Source organism: Mesitornis unicolor, unplaced genomic scaffold (genome assembly GCF_000695765.1).
Source record: "Mesitornis unicolor isolate BGI_N332 unplaced genomic scaffold, ASM69576v1 scaffold7373, whole genome shotgun sequence".
NCBI lineage: Eukaryota > Metazoa > Chordata > Aves > Mesitornithiformes > Mesitornithidae > Mesitornis > Mesitornis unicolor.
The window spans coordinates 1-7408 of record NW_010175254.1 but is presented as its reverse complement, the minus strand read 5'-3'; positions in this window follow the sequence as shown (position 1 = coordinate 7408).

Genomic DNA, 7408 nt, shown 5'->3' with positions numbered 1-7408 from the left:
GTGTGAACCTAGTAAAAATCAGGACAGTTGAAAAACATCGAACTCGTAACCTCACCAAATAAGTTACTTTCTGTTGTCTTGTGCAGTTTTAGTTTCTCCTGTGGGACACAGTATAATAAACTTCCAGTGCAACAGTCTCTGACTTCCAGCCTTTGTATTGCCTACCCAGTAGGCAAAAGACTTTGAAGTCTCAGAGCCCTTTTATACTCTGTGCTTAACAAAACATTAACTCCTATTTAGGAAGTAATACTGCCCTTAATTGGTTCAGGCCTACCAAACACTCTCAAGATGTAGCTGAAGATGCTACCTGAACCAAGCCCTATCCAAAATCCCCTGCCAATTCAGCAATAGACAAGCTTCGGTCAATGAAGTAAATCAGCTAGAATGCAACGATTTAGAAAGTTATTTCCAGTATTTCCAACACACTCAAACTGTTTCAAGACCTCATAGCTGACTGGTCCCAAAGCATCTCCATCATAACAAACACGAGCTCAGAAACACTGATCACAGAATCACAGAATCTTAGGAGCTGGAAGGGACCTCAAAAGATCATCCAGTCCAACCCCCCTGCCAGAGCAGGATCACCACAATCCAAACAAAACACAACAAATGTTCATAGCTCTTGCTCGATGACCATGTTCAGCTCCTCCTTTTAAGCCCACTTGCTCTGTGCATTTAGAAAACTTGGCCATCCCCAGGACCCTCCTGCTGAGAGGACATTCCCAAGTGCCCCCGAGTCCTTTATCACCAGTATCTGCCTTTTCCTCAGTTCCTCCTGTATTTCACTAGCAACCAAGGACCTTATGATATACACGAGAGGATTCAAAACCACAGTTCTCCAAATCATCAGAAAAAATGCAAAGACATCGGAAAAAAGAAACACGAGCAGTTTCTTTTCAAGCCCATACTTGGGCCACAAATACATTCCCCTAACCAGGCTTGTACAACATCACGCTTTGATTTCAAATAAGAAACACAAATATTTTTGCAGTGCTGTCAATACATGAAACATTACTATCAAAATATTCAGTCAGATCCTACAAAAGCCCCAACAAATTAAAAATTCCTTTCCCTGGCTGATATGGTTAGAAATAAGCAAGCTGTTATTTTCATGCACAGTGCAGAATAAAGACGGTAAACTCAAGTGCTGTATTTTTATGAGAAGCGAAAAACAAATATGTGCTTAGGAAAAAAAAAATACTACCTAGTAAATTTGTTTGAAACTATTTTTAGTATCTAAACTATGTACCCTATACTTTGTATATACTTTGTAGAGTGAATATTACAGACTACATTCTTCACATTAAATGCAAATCCATGTTTACCATGCAAAATAAACGAACTCTCTGATTTTGCACACAAACCAGAAACAATTTGCTCTCTCTTCTCTATATCTCATAGGTAACCCCGACTGAAATAAGTGTTCAATCTAAACTGTGCATAAGCTTAAACAGTCTGAACTGAGGCTGTGGTAATTTGAAAACTAGAAATTTTGGAAGCGGCTTCGTGTTCTTGAGCAAAAGCCTTCCCCCTGCCCTGCCCTGGCTCAGCAGCAGCAGACAGAGACCACTGTACTCATGTTTTATAGGTAGAAACAAAACCAAGTATGAGACTCCTATCTGCACTGTGTGCCTAGCCAGGGCAAGCTCTGTAGATTGACCATTTCCTAAAAAGCTGAGAAATATTATGGATAGTATTATCCTTGCAAACATTCATGTCAGGAAATTAAAGGAATTTAAGGAAATCCGGTATCACACAAGCTCAGTTCTGTTCTCCAGCCATTCCAACTACACCAGACCTCAAACTATTCAAAATTAGAGGAACAAGAGGTCTTAATGAGGACTTGAAAACCCCTGAAATAAAACCATAGGCAATATGGAAGCAGCATTCATTCAGCGTACTAGCTACCTTCACATGATCTCAGTAAGGTCTCACAAGTCTGTAATTAACTTGGTATTAAAAAGAAAATAAAAAATAAAGTGACTTGTGGTACCTGATTATGAAACTGCTGGCAGTGTAGAGGACAACACAGATGAAAAGAGCCCTCAGGTTTGGCTCAACTCTTGAGCATTCAGCGCTGGCTTGGCTGCAGACGCTCTCAGAAATAAATGTGCTTCTGCCATGCTGCTCAAATTTGAGGCTCAGTGTAGGGACCTGATTCTTGTTTGAGTGGTCTGAATGGCCTTTATGCCCTGACAGAGATTTCACAGCTACTTTGCCATCTTTTCATACTAGCAGAGTCATAAACAAGCCTTGATGAAAAAGCTCTTCCATGTAAATTATCTGAAAGCAAAATGTAACCTTAATTTTAATTGATGGTATTACTTTTTTCTCAAAATGCAGCATAATTTCCCTTTTCATGCTGAACACTCAGAACCACGCAGGAGCAGATGTAACCCCAGACACAACTTGCTGCTCGTGCTGAGGGTGACTGAGCAAGGCTATGAAAACCAAGAGTGTGTTGTGCCCTTGAGCTTTTATTTAGTTATCTTTTTATTTACTTTTAAAACATGAAAGCCAGACAGAAAGATTCCTGTTCATCCCAGAAACATCTCAGAGGACTAACCTTCAGCAGAGAGTGAGAATGTTCTGTTTTGTGCCTGGGCTGAACACAAGACAAACAGTTAAACACAGCAGAAAAATACCCTACAGCTTCCCAGAACTGCACTTTGTGGCCTTCAAACGCAGTCATGGCCTTCATGACCAAGCATGGGAACGGTTAAGGACCCTTCTTAATCCACCCTCGTCCCCTTTCTGTTTACCTCCCCTCTCCCAGGTACACATGAGGTGGCTGAGCCAGCTCTGCTCAACAGGGGCTGCAGAGCAGAGGCAAACTGAGCTTACTTGGACAGAAAGAAGTGAGTTGTAAGGGTAAAAAGGGAGCATTCCTCTAGCCTGGCCAAGGAGAGGTTTGATGTGAGGCAGAGGTGGCCTGTATATTGTAGATACAGCTGGAGCCAAGAGTCTGCATGTTCTTTTTGTGTGGGGCTCTGTGTCCAAAACACCAGCCTGATGAGGACAAGTAGGTAAGAATGGCCTCCTGTGTAATGTAATGAATCCAACAAGAGTCTTCTCTCCTGCTAAACTAGATGTGACCTGTTCACCTGAGCCAGATCTCAGGTTATCCTACAGGAAATCAATCATGGAGAAGAAAAAATGCACACAGAAATGGTTTGGACAGTGCCACTCTCGTTCTGATTACAAAATCATCACAGACAAATTTGTTGTTCCAACGTTCATTAACTTGAACACAGAGCTTGGAGACTTTCTGGCCACAAACAAGTGACGCTTGAAGCTTCCCAACGCCGTTGTCCCGGAATCACAGACTGGGAGTTACCCAGCACAGATGGCTTCTACCTACGCAACAGCGGCTGCAGTGAGTTGGACAAGGGATCCAAGTAGGTCAAGAGTTTCTACTGGAAAGTAGCAGATGTCTTGGGAAAAAGCTATTAGAACAAAGTACACAACCAATCATCCCGTTGTGACCTTTTTGAGATGAAGCCTTCAAAAGGCAAATATCTTCTTGACGTGTAGATGTGAGCATAGTTATTGCCATAAAATCGTACCAGAGCCTCACTGTGCTACAATAGGTGCACCCACCTACTACCTGCTATACAAGCACTGAACAAAAATCACTGCCCCAGCCAATTTGATGATATAACAAGGGACAGACAGGTGAATAAATACATATAAAAGGAGAAGATTAATTTGGTACTGAGACACGTCATCTGCTCAAATGAGCGTTTTGTGATTTTCAAAACTGGAGTTGCACTTGAAATTAACAGTCTGCTTTAAGAAAAATAAAATTTAGTGACTCAAGGCTAAAACAAACAAGCTTAAGCTTGATGCAATATTAATAACCCAATCAGACATTTGTATCTGGGGGAGGAGCAGAGCTCAAGGTCTTGCAAACTACAAACAAAGAGAAGAGATAGTGCTGCAAGGACTTTATTTTTTTTGTAATATTACATTTGTTCTACTTCTTAAACACGAAGAACAGTGTCATCACTTCTCAGCATACCTTTAACTTCCATTTACATTTCATACATCCCAGCACAAACCCCTCCTCTGCTGTCTTTTGTGGCTCAGCAGAGTGCAGCAGAATTTCTTTCACGCTGCATGGTATCTGACCCTGTAAATGCCGGTATCCAATTTTCTGCCCCAAGCTATACTTAAAAAGGAACACTTCTTAGATTACCGCCTGTATTTACACCTGTATTTCCTAAATGCACAGCTCTGATTCTGACTGTGCTTTTGCTGGTGGTCTGCGAGCCGTACTCCTGCTCTCTGAATTGTCCCAGAGGAGCAATTTATCTTCCTCATGTTCTGACTGATAATTATTTCCCAAGCTGGGAGAAAATGTTCTTTCACTGTTATTGCCAAAACTTCCTCCTTTCATCAATGAAATGTATCAATATCAGCCAAAACTATAAACTTAGGAATAACAACAACAACTCTTGAATAATGCCGCAGAGTTCCCCCAAGGCAAACCCATCATCTTTCAATGCCTTGCAGCCACATGTTGCAAGGTGCAATTCTTTACTATAGAAAGGTTGCTGGTTTTCCCTCCTAAACACCTGAATACTGGTTAGCAGCCAGGTACAGTGGAGTCAAAATCTGGAGACAAAAACTACTCCCATGGTCTCCACATGGCTCAACCCGTGCCGCTGTTTACTCCATGGTACAGGTGGCTGCCATGTGCCAAGGGCTGGCTCAGGACAAACGCTGATAACAGTTGGCCAATCTGAAGCTATTTGGTGTAATCAGTAATGGCTCGGATGACAGAATAGGTTGTACACTTCTTAAACTGACAGATGAGAACAGCCTGCAAGGTATAACAGCATGCTGGCAGATGGGGGCTAGAATTCAAAATTATCTAAACGCACCAAAATAATGTGCAACTTCAGCGATGCAAAGAACAGTACTTTCAAAATTCAGCTGTACTTTCAAGCTTTAGCTGTGATGAAAAAACTAGCGAATAAAAAATAATTTAGAAATTATCTAGACATTTCAGTTATTAAAAAATAACACGTTAAGCAAGACAAGGTGAAACTGTGAAAAGAACACATTTTATACTGGAAATTTCCTCTCTACTCTGCTCCCGATAGACCCCACCTGCAGTACTGCATCCAGTTCTGGGGCCCCCAGTATAAGGAGATCAAACTGTTGAAGTGGGTCCAGAGGAGGCCACAAAGATGATCAGAGGGCTGGAGCACCTCCCCTACCAGGACTGGCTGAGAGAGTCGGGACTGTTCAGCCTGGAGAAGAGAAGGCTCTGGGGGGACCTTATTGCAGCCTTCCAGTTCCTGAAGGGGTCCTACAGGAAAGCTGGGGAGGGACTTTTTACAGGGGCAGGCAGTGACAGAAAGAGGAGGAATGGTTTAAAACTGGAAGAGGACAGATTTAGACTAGAAAAAATGGAAGAAATTCTTCACTCTGAGGGTGGCGAGACACTGGCCCAGGTTGCCCAGAGAAGCTGTGGATGCCCCCTCCCTGGCAGTGTTCAAGGCCAGGTTGGATGAGGCTTTGGGCAACCTGGTCTGGTGGAGGTGTCCCTGCCCATGGCAGGGGTTGGACTGGATGAGTTTTAAGGTCCCTTCCATCCCAAACCATTCTGTGATTCGATGGAATTTTAAACAGCAACTTTCTCCATGGCATGGAAATGCTCCTTTCCATCAAGCATCAGAAAATAATTTTCTGTTGTTGTATGCCCTGGGCACCACTCTTCAAGAAAGATGAAGGCCATTTGGAAAGGGCTCAGAAGAGAATGGCAAGAACAACACATGTTTTATGGAGAAAATAGGGCCCATTAAGAGAGATGGAAAGAATTACACTTGACCAGCATAACTAACAGAAGATCTGGGGGGAAAAGTGGTAAATATGATTCCTTCAAAGGGAAGGGTAATAAACAATACATCATAACAGATCAGATGGTGGTCACTTCATTTTTTTCTGTTGGTTTTCTTTTTTTCACTAATACTTCTCGTATGAAAGGAAAGGAAGTATTTGCTGCTATATTAGCAAATGCATTACTTGCTCTGTCTTAAAAGGGGATAATATTTGAGATGCTTCTATTAAAAAAGGACAGCTAAGCAAAACATTATAAGAAGCATTAATGTGGATAAAACCCGTACAGGACCTCATGCAATGAAACAGAAGTTGAAAAGAAACACCCTGACCTTTTCTGGAAAGAAGAGATTGTCCACTGAAAGTTAAATATGCATCAAATAGATCGATGTCTGTGTGTGTATGTATTCTCCCTCAGCAGCTCATAAGAATTCCCACAAGACATTTGGCTGCAATTAAGCTATAAAAAAACCACCTTATCAGAAGCACATTATCTCTTTGTCTCAGCAAATAGCTAAGTAGTTATGCTGGCTTCAGCCTTTTTTTTTTTTTAAATTTAGCACCATAAGAGAAGAATTGAACAGCATTGAGGACTGACTTCTAATACAATTTTGAGGACAAAATTTGCAGTATGTATGAATACAAAAAATTGTGACCCTTTCTGCCATTGGTTGGCTTTTCTAGCCTTTACTGCATTAAGCATCAGAGAATGTGTTGTTCAGATAACCAGACACACGCTGCAAGCAGTGAGTGGTCAAATCAAGCTCCCTGTGCCCAGTTAATAATCGGAAAGCTCTTTGTGCCAGCTATTTGGGAAAGGTGAACAAATACAAGATGGTTGGTCTTCGCCCCCTAGTGTTTGCTTAAGAATGAATGGAAAACAACCATAAAAGAAGGAAAATTTTAAAAATTATTTTCTTCTGTAAAACACAATGAAAGAACACAAGCCGTGTTCATCTAATGTATTATATGAGCAGAAAGACTCTGTGTAAGACATCAGTACGCAGATTTAAAGAAAAAAACAGATTAAAAATAGTTGCTGTGTAGAGAGCAACACACAGTTTGTACTTCTTAATTGCATGCACACGGTGGTATAAAAGACCGACATAATTTGCTTCAAGAACCCAAGCAACTCGAGCAAGAGGCGTTGTCTGGGTCCTGTGAATGAGAGAATTGTGGTTTGTGTTTATTGGGCTCTGTGGATCTGCACTAACTGCTCAGTGGTGCGTTAGATGGGGTTGAGTTACACGCAGATGCTGAAAACCAGTTTGCTGCTGAGTAGTTTGTTGCTTGAGAGCACCCAAATGGCACCCAGAGCTTGCCAGAGCCTAGAGCCTCATCTGTGAGGCAAAAGCTGGGATTTCCAAGAAGCTGAGCACAGAAATCTTCTGCTTGTCACACAGGAATGATTAGATGGAGCATAGGGCTTTACATTGCAGCTTGTAGCTTTACCAACACGGCTAGAAAATAGTTGGCAAACAATTAGGCAGTGAGGCACAGAGGGGCCAAGTTAATATGCCTAGAAACTTGAGGGCAAGCTACTGGACCACTACTAAGAGAG